This window comes from Fukomys damarensis, unplaced genomic scaffold (assembly GCF_012274545.1).
Source record: "Fukomys damarensis isolate Sample0158 unplaced genomic scaffold, DMR_v1.0_HiC HiC_scaffold_4, whole genome shotgun sequence".
In the NCBI taxonomy this organism is placed as follows: domain Eukaryota; kingdom Metazoa; phylum Chordata; class Mammalia; order Rodentia; family Bathyergidae; genus Fukomys; species Fukomys damarensis.
In genome coordinates this window covers 70,673,214-70,689,832 of record NW_022900916.1, presented here as the reverse complement: position 1 = coordinate 70,689,832, position 16,619 = coordinate 70,673,214, and the positions used below count along the sequence as shown (strand labels likewise).

The 16,619-nt window shown below is 38.6% G+C and overlaps 1 pseudogene; it reads right to left on the bottom strand.

Annotated features, from left to right (window-relative positions):
• Positions 1 to 1,700: 1,700 nt before the first annotated feature.
• LOC104849192 lies at positions 1,701 to 2,980 on the bottom strand (annotated as a pseudogene).
• Between the last annotated feature and the right edge of the window lie 13,639 nt (positions 2,981 to 16,619).

The following is a 16,619-nucleotide window of genomic DNA, read 5'->3' as shown; positions in this document are numbered from 1 at the left end:
AAAGATTTAATGCAATCCCAATCAAAATTCCAAGAGCATTATCTCATAGAATTAGAGAAAACAACCCTAAAATTCATTTGGAACCTGAAGAGACCCTAGAATAGCAGAAGTTATTCTGGACAGCAAAGGCAAGGCAGGGTCATCACAGTCTCTGACTTGAAATTAGTACAAAGCTACTCTGATGAAAAACAGCATGGTACTGGCAGAAAAACAGACCTGAGTATAAGTGGAACAGATTAGAAGATGCAGAAGCAACTCCAAACACACTGAGCCACCTTCTTTTTGACAATGGAGCCAAACACCTTCACTGGAAAAAAGACAGTTTCTTCAATAAATGGTGCTGGAAAAATTGGCTTTCCACATGCCAAAGATTAAAACTAGACCTATATCTTTCACTATTTGCTAAACCAAAATTAAAATGGGTCAAAGATCTAAATATTAAAACAGAAACACTAATTCTGCTGGAAGATAGGACAAGCAGAACTCTTGCAGACACCAGTATAGGAAAAGACTTTACAAATAAATTCCCAATTGCACAGGAATTATCACAAAGAATCAACAACTTGGATCTCATCTTATTAAAAATACATTTGCAGAGCAAGAGAAACCAGCAAAAGACTGAAGAGACAACCAAAAAATGGGAAAAAAGTTTGCCAGCTGTTCCTCAAAGGAATATTATCTAGAATATATAAAGAATTAAAAAAGGGCTGGGGATTTAGCTCAGCTGTTTGGTGGCCTGCCTTGCAAGTGCAAGGACCAGAGTTCAACCCCCAGTACCAAAAAAAAATAAGAATAATAATTTTTTAAAAAACCAGACCCTCCTAAATTTAAAGACCCAGTCCAAAAATGGGCATCGGAAATGAATAGACACTTCTCAGATGAAGTAGAAATAGCAAGTAAACAGATGAAAAAATGTTCAACATCACTGGTTATTCAAAAGATGCAAATTAATACAATCCTGAGATTCTATCTCACCCCAGAAGAATGGCTGCTATCAAGAAATCAACCAATACCAAATGTTGGTGGGGATGTGGGGAGAAAGGAACCTTCTACATTATTGGTGGAAGTTTAGACTGGTGCAACTGCTGTGGAAATCAGTGTGGAGGTCCCTCAAAACACTAAAACTAGAGGGCAAAGAGTTAGCTTAGTGGTTCCACTGCCTGCCTTGCAAGTGCAAGGACCTGAGTTCGATCCCTGGTACCAAAAAACTAAACTAAACTAAAAGTAGCGGTTCCATTCAACCCAGCTATTTCCATTTTGTATCTTCCCAAGAGAATTAAATGCATCATACCACAGTGACATATGCACACTCATGGTTATAGAGGCACAGTTTATAATAGCTAAATCTTGGAAACAGCCTAAATGCCCACCAACTGGTGAACAGATGAAGTTGTGGTGTTTTTTTTTTTATATATACAATGGAGTACTACTCTGTCATAAAGAATGACAAGCTTGAGGCATTTCTAGCTAAATGGATGCATTATGAGACCATACTCTTAAGTAAAAAAACACTAGCAAGAAAAAAGGGATTTTCCAACTTTTAAAACAAGCCCACCATGATATCTTTCAACATTGCGTAGGGCCAGAACTTGAACATAAACTACAATTTTTTTGGGGGGGTACTGGGGATCAAATTCAGGTCCTTGTGCTTGTAAGGCAGGTGGTAGCACCACTCAGCTAAATCCCCAGCCCATAAATTATCATTTGGTGTTACAGGATTTTTCCTTATCCAGCCTTGACTCATGGAACAGTATAGTCAAACTTAGAAAATAAAAAATACTATCAAGCTCTAGCACTTCAAAGTTACTAAAGGAAAACTCACAGTTCAACTCCAGAAATACCTTTCTTTACATTACAAAATATAGAGCAGATACCTGAGATGGCAGTGGCTTCTCACAGCTCTCAGAGTCCTCCCTGACTGAGCGATCAGACAGTGCACACAAGTGTTCGTTCACTGCCTGGGTGTCGGGGCGTGACAGTGCATCTCTCTCAGAAGTAGCTTCAGTTGTTCCCAAGATGTTCTGTTGGGAGGAAATGGCACTGCCACTTGTGGTCTGAGCATGAGCCACATGCAGGTCGGGGGCAGTGGGCAGTCCGGCTTCCACAGAAGTGCTTTCAAATGCTTCTCCCTGGCTCTCCAGGGGCTCGATGGAAGGGCTGATGACAGTGCTGGTGTGGCTTTCTGCCTGGGCCTCTGACAGTGTCACCCCTAAGGGGCAACAGTGGCTGTCTGATATAATCACGTGGTCTTCCTTGTCTGTCATCGTAATGAGGAGCTGGCTGCACTGGCTGCATCTTTCGGGCACCGGCTTCAGATCCTGAGAAGGGAGGCACTGCACAAGGGCTAGGCTGTGGAAAGCACCGCAGGCCACCTGCAGTAACAGGGCCAGCAAGATGTTCTACCTTTTGTGGTTTTGTCACTGGGAAGGTAGTGGTGATGAGACCCAGCTGACAGCCAGTACCCCATGCCCAAATCTCTCTGCTGATTGACAATGCCAGAGTGTGCTCCTCACCGCATGCCAACTGTAAAATCCTGACTGCTATCAAAGGGCTGGTCTCAGAATCAGAGATGCTGACAGGGTTCAGTTCTGGCACATGCTGCTGGTTGGAGACCGCACACTGGCCTGCAGAGTTCTCACCCCACATGTACACTGCCCCACCTTCTGTCACTGCTCCACTGTGGAAACTCCCTGTTGCCACTGTGACCACGTGATGCCCAGCCAGGGCATTTTCTAGGATAGGGCTGGCTGGACAAACTTCCACAGGCTCACTCCTCCAGCAAAGGGTCCCAAGGCTGTAGACTTCACCATCTTCAGTCAGAAGAACTCCATGCTTCACTCCTAGGGCTGCCTGAACAAGTCTTTCCTCCCCAGCTGAGCAATCTGTCTGCTGTTATGGAAAAGGATCCTGCCTGCCAGATATGGACCAGGCCTCTTTCTTTGGATCCTTGCCTCTGTGAGCTTCTCTTCTTTTAGTGCATTGGTCAGTATGTGCACCCATCACCAACTTATTCCTTCTTTGCAAAAGGTATATCAAGACCTGGTGTACAGAAAGCCTTGCTTGATACTCCACAGAAGCTGACCAGCCTTTAAATCAACCTGCGGCTGCTCTCCACAGCAGTGTGTTTCCGGAACCCTGTGTGCAGATCACCCGGGTTCTTCCTGTCTTCCAATGCTTCTCAATGCATCCTCGGTTCTGATGCTACCGTGACAGGGAGTGCTGTCAAATCTAATAATTACACATGAAAATAAAGTGTTTTAGAAAGTATCTGCACAAGTCTTTAACACAGAATGTGTGGTTCCCCTGGGTCATCATTACATGTCTTTCTTCTAGTTCTGTGAAGTGTCAGAAGAGCAACTTGAACTATTATGAGCCTCTCGTGTGTCAGGCAGTAATTGACACACCTGTCCAATGGACTGGGCTTGCTTGTGTCCTTTTTACTGATGAAGGATCTGAGTTCTGCAGAAAACAGATGGGAGACCTTGCCCAAGGATACCCCGCTGGTAAGTAGCAGTGCGAGGACCTAAAGCCACATGCCTGATCCCACTGACCGTCTCTGCCATCCACCCATCATTGGTGCCACCCTGGCAATTGGAGGAAAGTACTCTGAGATTCACGTCAATAGCCCAAATGCTATAAAAAGGACTTCCACAAAGAGCAAGCATAGCTGAGAGGTGAGAAATTCCTGGGGACATGCTGTCTGAACTGTCAGTGTGCTTGCTCAGTGCAATGTCCCTAACAGGAGGGGGAGCCCAGCTTTCTGCCATGCTGGAACTCCAGGCCGTGACAACACGGGCAATTTTCTGGGCAAATGAGATCAAGACTCCCCCAAGAGGTCATTTTCCCTGAGATCTTTCACTTTGTGTTTTTAACCCCATCGAATCTCATTGCTTTGCCTCTCCTCTTGCGCTTGGTTGGTTTTGCAGTGTCATCAGATGAATGCTCACTGGACTCCCAAGTGTTTGTGGTTTCTTCTGAAACTGGAGACAGAGTGAAGCAATTCCTCAGCGACTTGGACACCAATTGCTATTTTCAACCCCTCCTGGGGCAAGGGAAATGTGACGCAATGCACTGACTCTTCAGTGCATCCCACACAGCCAGATGGAAACTGGGTCCCCATTCAGGCCTTTGCTTTTTTAATTTGTTTATTTGTGATGGGGACTTTATGTTTCTAGAAGAGACCCATTAAAAGAATCTCAGAAGACATCAAAAAGTTTTGACAAAACATCTTACTGATTTAAATATAAAGATGTCAGTAACATATGGTTTCTATTATTCCTGAAATAACAATGGGTTTAAAAATGAAGGGGAAAAGTGTTTGGTAAAATGCACTGAGCACTTGGCTAAATGTTTTCTGAAGCATCATCAAGAGATAACTCTGAGAGTAGCAATGCAGGCCCCCAGCTCCTCCCTGGTCGGTCTGTTTTCTTGGTCGAGGATATGTACATACATGTTGTTTTCTTGGTGTGTGCATACGTGTTGCCACCAGAGCACTGGTACAGTGGCCCCATGGTGAAAGGTGCCCAGGGCATTGCATGCTTCAATGGACAGGTCTAGGACGTCATCCTGTCCCTCCTGTTTACCGGCAGTGGTAGTTTGGGGTACATTAATGGGTCTGAACGTGAGAAAGTAATCTAGATGGTCTTTAACTCACAATGGGGTTGTCTTTGTAAACTCATTGTGAATTGGGAAATAACATTCGGTTAAGATGCATTTAATACACTTTGTCTACCACTTTGCAGCCATGGAGTGTTGCTGTCCCCCATTGTGACCACTTGATGGATGGGGAGCATCAGTGCAGTGCCACAGTGACTGTGTCTTGGCATCAGGAGAAAGGTCCATCCTGTCTATTCCTAGCCCAGGAAAAGGCACAAATTCTTACTTCCAAGTTTTCTAAACGCTGGGGAGTAGTGCTTCTACATCATTGCAAAGTCAAAAAATTATCAACCCATCATGAGTATGGACTGTGTATCACATAGGATCCTTGTGTTTGTGCTAATATATGTCATTGTTGGGCACATGGGTCGCTGTGTCTACTTACATGATCCTTTAGGCAGATGACTTGTTCACTTGAAAAGTAGTGTAGAAAAGGAGGGTAAGAGAACATATGAACGCAATCTTTTCTGGGCCAAGAAGAATCTGTGAGGTCACAGGAGGGCCCTTGGCTTCTTCTCCAAGCAAAGATGCAGCCAGTAAGGAGGGGTAACTGTGAAACACAAGCAAACAAGAAAAAGCACAGGGTGGAAGGGTGGAATAAACCCAGCTGACATTTGACCAACTCACCAAGCTCCCTCAAGGGCACTTTCCACTGCTTCTAAATTAAGAACATTCATTCAAATGTGATAATATTTAGGACCGGGGAATTTAGCTCAGTGGCTCTGCTGTCTGCCTAGTGAGCGTAAGGACTCTCATTTGATCCCTGGTACCCACCCCCCCAAAAAAAATCTAACAGAAATGTGATAATATTTGGATTAGCCTTTTCAACTTAATGACTTTTCACAGCTATAGAGTTCTGTTTGGTTGACGAGAACCCCACACATATCAAAACTGTGGTTGGATAACATCTGTCACACGTGTACCCCCAGGGAACCCTCGCCAGAGCCAGACAGTGGACATGCCCATCTCCTACAAGCTCTCTCATGCTTCTGGGAGAAACCTATCGCCTCTGCTCTAGTATCCCTGAGGAGACTAGCAACATCTGTCACTGCAGCTCACATCACCAGTCTTCTGCACTGAAAGGGCACCATACGAAACTGTGTCTCTCTTCCTTCGCCCTGACATTATGCTTTGCAAATTAGCAGGTCACTGTGTGCTTCAATAGCTCGCTTCTGTTTATTAAGAAATAACACTGTACAAATACACTACAGCTTATCCACTCTTGTAGATGTCTATGAGAGTAGTTTCACACACGTGCTCTCCACAGAGAAACAACCTAGCTTCATATAAGGTTTGTTTGTTTGTTTTCTTATAAGAATAATGTTGCTATGAAAATATATACATATATTTGAGTTTTTTTCTTTTCTCATGATAAATAGCCAGGAGTACAATGATTGCATATTTTGTATACTTTTTTAAAATGGCTTTGTAGTATAGTTTCAAATTGGGGATTATGTTACTCCCTGCCATGTCTCTGTTACCTAAAACTGCTTTTGCTATTCTAGGTCTTTTCTGATTTCAAATGAATTTTTGGATTGTCTGCTCTAGTTTTGTGAAATATACTGCTGGGATTTCAATAGGGATTGTGCTGAATATATACAGCAATTTGGAAAGTACGGCCATTTTCACTATATTGGTTCCTCCTACCCAGGAAAAAGATATTTCTTTCCCTTTTCTTATATCCTCTTCAATCTCTTTTTTTCAGAGTGTTGTAGTTCTCCATGTAGAGATCTTTTGCTTCCTTAAATTGATTCCTAGATATTTCATTTTTTGGATGCTAGTGTGACAGGGAATGTTTTCCTAATTTCATTCTAAGTGAGTCTGTTATTTGTGTATAAGAAGGCTATTGATTTTTGAGTGTTTATCTTGTATCCAGCTACTTTACTGAATCTGTAAATTAAGTATAGAAGTCTTTTGGCAGAGTTTTTAGGGTCTTCTATGTAGAGTATCATATCATCAGCAATTAATGACAGTTTAACTTCTTCCTTTCCTGTCTTTATTCTTTTTGTTTCTTTCCCTTGTCTAATTGCTGTGACTAATATTTCCAAAACCATATTGAACAGGAGTGGTAATAGTGAACATCCTTGTCTTGTTCCTGATTTTAGCATGAAGGTTTTCAGTTTTTGACCATTTAGTATGATGTTGGCTGTTGGTTTTTCCTAGATAGCCTTTAACAAGTTGAAATAAAGACCATCTGTTCTAATTTTTTTTCATGGTTTTTATCATGAATAGGTGTTGAATTTTCATCAAATGCTTTTTTTTGCATCTATTAAGATGATCATGTGGTTTTTGTCCTTGACTCTGTTAATATAGTGTATTACATTTATTGATTTATGTATGTTGAACCATCCTTGCATCCCTGGAATAAATCCAACTTGCTCAGGGTGTGTGATCTTCTTGACGACCCTCTGTATTCTGTTTGTTAGTATCTTACTGAGGATTTTTTCATCTATGTTCATTAGGAAGATTGGCCTGTAGTTCTCTTTTTTGATTGAGTCTTTCCCTTGTTTTGGAATCAGAGTAGCACTTGCTTCCAGGAATGAATTTAGAAGTATTGCTTCTCTTTTAATTTCTTGAAAAGTTTATAAAGAGTAACGGCAATAGTTCTTCTCTAAATGTTTTGTAGAATTCAGCAGTGAAACCATCAGGACCTGGGATTTTCTTTATTGTTAAATTTTAAATTACATTTTATATTTCACTGACTGTAATTGGGAAGTTTAGAATTTTTTTTTATCTTCGTTCAACTTTGGTAATTCATATATATTTAGCAATCAGTCCATTTCCTCTGTGTTTTCCATTTCATTAGGGTACACATTTACTAGTAGGTCTTGATGATCTGTTGTGACTTCATCTTTTTCATACCTAATTGCATGGATTTGATCTTTTATTTCCTTTTTGTTGTTGTTGTTGTGTTGGTACTGGGGGTTGAACTTGGGACCTTGCGCTTGCAAATCAGGTGGCAGAACCACTGAGCTAAAACCCCAGCATTCTTTCCTATTTTTTTATAAAGTTGGTTAAGGGTTTATCGATTTTATTTCTTCTTTCAAAAAACAAACTTTGATTCACTGACTTTTTATATCATTTTCTTATTTTCCATTGCATTGCTTTCTGCTCTGATCTTTATAATTTTCTCCCTTGTACAAGCTTTGGGTCTTTCTTGCTCTTTTTTTTTCTAGGGGTTTCAGATTCAGCATTAGATATTTTATTTGAGCTCACTGTTTTCCTAGTGTGTACATTCACTACTATGAATTTGCCTCAGAGAACTGCTTTCATTGTGTCCCATAGATTCCTGTATGCTGCACTGGCATTATCATTTATTTCTAAAAACTGTCTAATTTCTTCTTCAATTTCCTCTGTGACCCAGTGGTTGTTCAGGAGAGTGTTGTTCAATTTCCATGTGTTTGTGAAGTTCTTACAGTTTCTTATGCTATTGATCTGAAGTTTGATTGTATTATGTTCTAATATCCATGGGATAACTTCAATTCCTTTGCATCTACTTTAACATGTTCTATGAGCTAGTACGTGGTCCTTTTGGGGGAATGACCCATGTGCAGCCAAAAATAATGTATAATCTGATTTTGTGAGGTGTAATCTCTGTAGACATCTATTAAGTCCATTTGTTCAAAATCTGTTCAGTTCTAGTATTCCATTGTTGATTTTTTGTCTAGATGATCTGTCAATTTGTGACAGTGTGTTATTGAGGTCCCCACTACAATTGTATTAGTGCTTATTTGGTTTTTCATGTCCCTTAATATTTGTTTTATATAGTTGGGGGCATTAATATTTGGTGCATATATATTTATGACTGTCATCTCTTTCTCTTGGATTGTTCCCTTACAAGGAGGTAGTGACCTTCTTTGTCTCTCGTAGTTAGTTTTGGCTTGAAATTTACTTTCTTTGCAAATAAGATAGCTACCCCTGCTTTTTTCCGGGTTCCTGTTGCATAGAGAGCTATTTTCCATCCTTTTACTTTCAGTCTATGAGTTTCTTTTTGAACTAGGTGTGTTTCTTGTGTACAGCATATTGTTGGATTTTGATTCTTAACCCATTCTGCCAGACTCTTTTCTTTTGATTGGTGAATTGAGGCCATTAACATTGATGGTTGTAACTGGTATGTTTTGAGTTTCTGTCTCCATATCTGATATTCTGTCCATGTATTTTACATACTTTCAATAGGTCTTTTTTATCTCCTGGATATCTACCTGAATCTGTTTCATGGATTCCATTTCTTTCGTATTCTGGGCATTCATGCCTTCTATCAGGGTCCTGAACTCATGCTTTTTGTTTTGTTTTTCATCTGTTTCTGTTCTAGTCTCTACTTATGTCTTTCATTCTACTTACCATCTCTGTAGTGATCTGGGAAATTATTTCTGTTTTTAAATTTTCTAGAGCCTCATTCATCTGTTTTGTTACTTCCTGTGCTATCAGTTCAGGGTGTCCAGGTGATTGAATGTCAGATTTTTCCACCTCGTTTTCCTCAGAATTTGCCTTTGGTGAGCTGCAAGTCTGTGCTTGTGCCTTCCTTCAATGTCTTCTCATTTCTATTAGTGTTGTTGGTACTGTGTTTGGTTTACTTCCTGGGTTAATACTTGATCTTCCAGATATAGCTGGAAGATTTTGAGGTTTTGAAGTTTTAAGTCTCTCGTGAGTCTGAGACACTCTTATTTTCATAATACCAGGAAGGACAACTGATTAGATCAGTCATCACAACACCTTAGCCCAAGTGATACAATCAGCAACACAATAGCATCAATCACAGTTTAGAAAATGACAATTTGTGGTATTTATTAATATATCACCTTTAACCATGTGGATTAAATAAAAATCAAGGACCAGCCCAAAATGTGTTTCTAGTGCAGAAACTCTTCAGTGTAGCATCTTTACCCTTCAGGATGGGGATTTAGAAGGAGTTGAGAAGAGGGATAGATAGGTAGAAGGATAGGAAAAGGTAAGAAGTAAGGCCAGAGGACACAGGAAGATCATGCAAACTGTAGGAAACTGCTGAAGATGAGAGGGAAAGACAGAATGAAAGAACAAAGACAAGAATAGAACAACCTAACAGCAATAGGGAAGCTGGAAGCTGTACTTACTTTCCTTTGAAACTAATGAAAATTGAGAGAAGGAAAATAGAGAAGAAAAGAAAAAGAAAGAAGAGATCTGAATTAGGGCAGAAAACAGGAACAAAAAGGGAGATGAAGAACAATGTGGGAGAACAAGAAATTCAGTGGGAAAGAGAAAGAAAAGAGTAAAAACAAAAAAAGAAAAAAGGAATTTGAAAAGAGTGTGAAAAGTAAAAATTAAAATAAGAGGAAAAGAAAAAAAATAATTTTAAAAATAAAAATGAAGGACCTCCTTCAGGATATGTCTCTGCTGTCACATTAGACAGCATGGGCCACAGTATGCTGATAGAAGTCAGTTAGGCTAAGCAAGCCAGCAGCTGTCCCCTGAGATTCTGGCTGATTTCTGGCTGCAAGGCCCAGGCTGAGCTCTGTCACCTCCTGCTGAGTTGAGCTCCAAAAGTTTCTACTGAAGAAAAAGGGCTAAATGTGCAGGGAAAGTGGGAAGGGTGGGGGAAAGCTAATAAGGGGACAAAAAATAGGAGAAAATGAAAAAATGGAAATAAAGTGTTTGTAAATGGGGAGAGAAAGTGGGGGTGAAGGGAGGGCAGGGACAAGGGGAAAAATGAGAACCAAGACCTGTCATGTAAAGGTACAAGATCCCAATAATGAATGTAACTGTACTGTATACCTAAAATGTACCAATAAATTCAATGAGGAGGAAAAAAAAGGTTCTATTGATTGCAGGTTCCAGCTGCCCTTCCCCTAAGGATAATTCAGGTTCACATGGGAGGTGCTGATCCCTCCAACTTACCAACCACAGAGGCCTGGTGTGCCTTTACTGCAGAGATTCTCTTCACCTTTCCAGTGGGCTTCAATTATCATCAAGGAGCCTTAGAGAGGTCCTCTTTCTGTTGTTCACATCTGCTCCATCTTCTGGAGCTCAGGAAAATTGCTTTCATGACTCCCTGTGCCTCTGCCGTGTGGATCCATGTTACCAGCATAACCAGTATGCTAGAAGTGGGGGGGTGCTGGGGGTGCTGGGGGAGGTTGCTTACACAGCTCCACTCCTTACCAGTCTGTTCTGCTTGCAGGCCCAGGGTAGTCTACCCAACTCTTTTCTAAAATGGTTATAACATTTTACATTGCAACTCATTTTACCTTCTAATTTATTAGAGATCCAGTTGCTGCCCTTCTTGCCAGGATTTGTTATGGCAATCACTTTAAGTTTAGACATTTTAATAGGTGTGTTTGAGTACTTCATTGTGGTTTTAATAGTGTCTAATGGTTTGGCATGCTTACTTACCATTTCTAAGTCATCTTCAGTGAAGTGTGTATTCAAGCTTTTGCTCATTTTAGGTTCTTCTTGTTGTTGTTATTGAGTTGTCAGTGTTCTTTGTATATTCTGGACCTAATTTCTTTCTCAGATATATCAAATATTTTCTTCTTATATGTAGCTTGTGTTTTTAGTTTCTTAATAATGTCTTTCACAAAGGAAAGGTTCTTAAGCTGATTAAGCTCAATACTTTATTTCTTTTTTCTTTTATAGATTGTACTGTTGGTGTTATATTTAAATAATCCTTGCTTAACTCAAAGTCACAGTGACTTCTCCTATGTTTCCTTTAGAAGATTTACAGTGTTTAGTTTTACATTTAGGTCCACAGTATATTTCTATCTAATTTTTACATATGGCATGAGATTTGGTACAATGCTGGTTTCTTTTGTTTTTGCACTTATTCATCCAGTCAATACACTATTAGAAAGATGTTCCAGTCTGCCCAGAATTTCCTCAGTTTGTGCATCAGTATTCAGTTTAACATAAATGTACAGTCTATTTCTGGACTCTCTATTGTCCATGTTTATGTTATGTTGACTCCAATACCACATTTTCTACATTAGCATAGCTTTATAATACATCTTGAAATCAGGAAGTGTAATTATTCCAACTCTTTTTCAGAATACTCTTGTTTGCTTGCGGACCTCTGTGATTCCACAGTTTAGACTCAGTCTGCCAGTTTTTAAGAGACAAAAATATCTAAGCAAAAGCAAAAACAATGACAACCACTCCAACAGAAAACCCTCTTAGGATATTGGTTAGAATTGTGTGGGATCTGTAGATTAATTTTGGAAAGATTGGTATTTCAAAAGCATTTAGTCTTCTGATGCATGGACAAGGCATATCTCCATACTTCCTTAAGTCTTCTGTAATTTCTCTCAACAATAACATAATTTCCAATCCATAAGTCTTTCACATCTTTTGTCAGATTCATCCTTAAGAATTTCATATGTTATGCTCTTGCTAATGGTGTATATTTAAATTTCAATTTCTGCTTATTCACTTTTAGTATTTAAAAGCACAATTAATTTTTATATATTAACCTTTACACTGTAACATTGGTAAACTTAATTACTAATTTTAGTAGTCTTTTAGTAGAGTCCATAGAATTTTATATACACTTTTATGTTACCCATGCATGAAGATTTCTACTTCTTCCTTTCCAATTTAGATTTCCAATTTTTATTTTTAAACCTTTTTGCCTAGGCTTGAACCTCTGGTAAAACATGAAATAGAAGTGGGTATCTTTGTTTTCTTCCTGACCTTATGGGAATAGCATTTGATCTTTCACTATTATGAATAATGTTAACTAGAAGGGGGTTTTGTAGAACTTTTGTCAGATTAAGGGTGTTTCCTTATATTCCTAGTTTATTGAATTTTTTTCACCTTTTTTGTGATATTAGGGAAAGAACCCAAGTTCTTATGCATGCTAGGCAAGCACTCTGCCACTGACCTACCCAGCCCTCCTGTCATACTTTAGGTTTTTGAAATTGCCCATGCTGTCCTTAAAGTTGTGATCCTCCTACCTCAGCCTCTCAAGTAGGTGGAGCTACAGGTATGTTACCATACCCAGATTATTGAGAATTTTTTATCACAGTTTGATGCTGGTTTTTGTCAATTCCATTACTGCTCTGGTTGTTATGATTGTATGGTTGTTCTTTTTCGGCCTGTTAATATAACATTTTTTCATTGGTTAACTCTCTAATATTAAATTACTCTTACATCCTGATTGGATTCAACTTCCTGAATTTTTTGAAGAATTTTGCACCTGTGTTCATGAGGGAAACTCTCATTGTAATGCTGACCTCATAGAACGAATTACTGAAACATTCTTCTATTTTCTAGAAGAATTTGTGTTGAATATTTGTTATTTGCTAAATGTTTATTAAACTTTGCTAATGAAGCAATCTGGGCCTGGAATTTTATGTGTTGAAAAGTTTTTACCTGCAAATGTAGTTTCTGTAATTTAAGACTTTTGGGTCATCTATTTCATCCTGGATGAGTTTTGATGATTTCTGTCCTTATTTGTCCATTTCCTACAGCCTTTCAAAGACATACAGTTCTTCACAATAGTCCCTTATCTTCACTGTAATGTACAGTAAAACTTTGGCTTGTGGGTATAATTCGATCCAGAATCATGCTTATAATTCCAAGCATTTGTATAAAAGCAAATTCTCCCATAAGAAATAATGGAAACTCAGATGATTTATTCCACAGCCCCAAAATATTCATATAAACATTATAATATTAAAATATTATAATACAAAATACTATATATATATATGTATATACATCAATCGATAGCTATTGCCCACCATTGTGCTACTTACTCTAGTCTACAAATTGAATATGATGTGTTTTCATTTCATTAAGTTCAATATATTTTTATTTTCCCTTTATTTTGTTTCTGCTTTTGCTTTTGCTTTTTGTGTTTTTGTGTGGGGTGCTGTGGATTGAACCCAGGGCTTTCCACATGTCAGGAAATGTTCTCTACTACTAACCTATGTCCTCAGCTCAAATTTTCATTTTAATTTTGATAATGGAACTAAAGAAGAGAAGTGAGAAGACAAAGTTTTTTAAAAATTAAGTCTCTTACACAATAAATATCCTTTCATATTTCCATTATCTTTTTAAGGAAGTTTATCTTATTTTTTTCTGTTCTCAATATTTTGTTACATTATTAATCTTGCTATTCTTGGGCAAATATAAATGTTATAATACAAGTACCATGAAAATTGTATATTAAATTAAATCATATGGAATAAATGTGTTTAGCAATTTATTAGAGAAAAATAGTACATGTAGAACTCAAATATACCTGAAAAACATAGAAAATCTGGCAAAAGGCTCTCATTAAATAATGTGTACTAAAAGGCCATGAATCTCCAATTCCTGGGAACTTGGCACAATACTCTTTTTTTCCAGACTTGGGAATTTCTAAGTTAACAGTGCGTGGGATGCAATCCCATCAGTACTGTGTAATCAACTTTATTTGCTGTTTTCTTTGCCCTTTTACATTCAGTTTTGATTTAAAAGGAAGAGAGGAGGCTCTCTCCTGCCAGCTTAGCCCTAAAAATATTTGTGCACTGTTTCTGACAGATGTTTTCCTGTTATGAAGGAATCTGACCTTCATCAAAAATTTGGAACTTTTAAAATGTCATGACAAAGCATCAGAAATACCAGCAGGGTTGTCCGAGATTTTAATATATTTAAAGATGCAAATTCTTACTTAAACCAGCTTGTTGGGAAAGTAGCCAGGGAGCACTTCCTCTTTGCTGGTTCAAATCACTTTTTCTACACCTGCATTCTATAAGATGGGTACTTAATACTCTTAATCATTAACCATCAGTGCAGTTTCCCTTATATCCAGTGAAGTGTTTGCCTTACTGGTGTTTAGAATGCTGATTAAACTATACACCAATAACTCCAAATATCAAACTTATGTATTTCTTATATCCTTTTTTATCAAGGTTTTATAAATGTTTGACATATAAAATTCTTGTATAAAGATATCACAAAAAGTATAATAAAGGTTAGATAGTCCTTATCCAGAATACTTAGAATCAGGGGTGTTTCAGATTTCGGAGTTTTGCAGATTTTGGAGTATTTGCATAGTTTGTACTATTTGAGCATCCCCAATCTGAAAATCCAAAATAATCCCAAATCCAAACTCTCTTGAGCAATATGATGGTGCTCAAAATACTTTAGATTTTGGAGCAATTTAAATTTTTGATTTCCAGATTAAAGCACCTGAATAAAGTCTTGGAGTTTCTCAGCTGACTCCCCTCCACCGCAGTGCAAAGTGTAAGGACTCTGCTATCTTCCAGGTCCATGACTTCCTTTTGATGGAAGCACAGGTCCACTCACTTGGCTGGCTTGCTGCCTGTTTGGGTTTACTGGGATTTGAACTCACCATAACTTCTATCTGCAAGAGGGAAAAAGTGATGTTGTTGCTAAGGAGTCCCAGGACCCAGATTGTGAGAACTATTGAAGGCATGCATACACGCCTCTACTAGAAGCTACCGCGCTCACGGACCCAGGAAAAGACAGCTGGAACACTGCGACCACAGGCTCATCCCACTGGCATTCATTACCCTTGTTCACCATGTTAAACAAGCTCAGGGGTTTTAGTTTGAACCCTAATATTATGAACATCCTGAGAAGGGACACAGACTGTAGTCAGTCAACTCACACAAACAATGCACACAGATTGGTTATACAGTCAGAATGCCAGTTTATTCTTTTGCATTTAAAAAGTATGGAAGCACTCAAAGTTCTAACAGCCAGTGTAATCTCTGAATGATAATCAAGGGAAGAAAAAGGAATATTCCGGAGGAATAAAGCACATCTCCACATAAGCAATCATCTCCCTGCAGTACTGAGTCTGTAATTTGGGCCTCCCCGACATTGCACAATGTGTGCAACTGCACTGCTGAATTTCCCCTGGGAGCTCCCTTTCTCTCTTTCCCCCAGAAGACACAACCCTTTTGGATTGTTACATTCCTTCTTTAGAACATACACACTTTGCTTAGGCTTCAGTTAAATCCTGCCTGCCTTGGAAGCCTTTCCTTCAAGGAACTGAAAACATCTCTGCTGTGTGTCAGTGTGATAGCTTTAATATTAAAGAATGCTTATTCAGTTGCAACCAGAATGGTGGAGTGGATCAAATTCTGTAACCTGAATCATGGAAAGAATTAAGTTCATGAACTGAGTTACCACTGTACAGCTGTTAGATTTCTTAGAAATAGATCACTGAGGATCCTAATGCTTGCAAAGACAGCAATTTAAGATACAGATAGCATGTACTTTTCAACTGCATTTGTTCAATACTTCTTTTAAAAAGTTAACAATTAATTAATATTTGATGTTGGTACAAGTTCTTAATAGTCCTACTAATAATGAGCACATGTCCAAAGGAACTGAAGAAAACATTTTTGGTACTATAGATTGAACCCAGGGCCTTCTCACCAAGCTAGATCCAAACCCTTTTTTATTTTGAGTCAGGTTATCAGTAATGCACTAAATCCCCCAGGCTGGGCTCAAACTTGTGACCCATGTGGCCCCTCCCACATTAAACCCCCACAGTGCTGGCATTACAGGTACATGGAGATGCTCTCGTGGCACCTATATAAGGGGACAGGTACTATGTTCACTATAGCAGAGTTTGCTACAAAAACTGTAAACAAGTTAAATATCCACCAAAAGGAGAATTGATATAATAGTTACCATATATAGTTCACAGGAAATGAAAATAACAATTAAAAATAAATTATTCAGATTTCATATGTCATTATGGATGCAGCTAGAAAATGACTACTAAGCAAGAAGAAAAGTGGGTCACAGAAATGTGTGCACAATATGGGAACACTTCTGCATTTTTAAAACTTCCAGAATAATACCATAATTGATTTATGGATGCATGCCTCTGTGGTTAAAAAAAACTTGCCCTAAAATTAAGCCTCCAAATTCTCAGAATTATGTCTTCTTCTAGGAAAACAGGAAAAGAAATAGAATTGGCTGGGTGATCTGAAAAGGGCAATTCACCTTTACAAAGTTTTATTTCTTAAAAT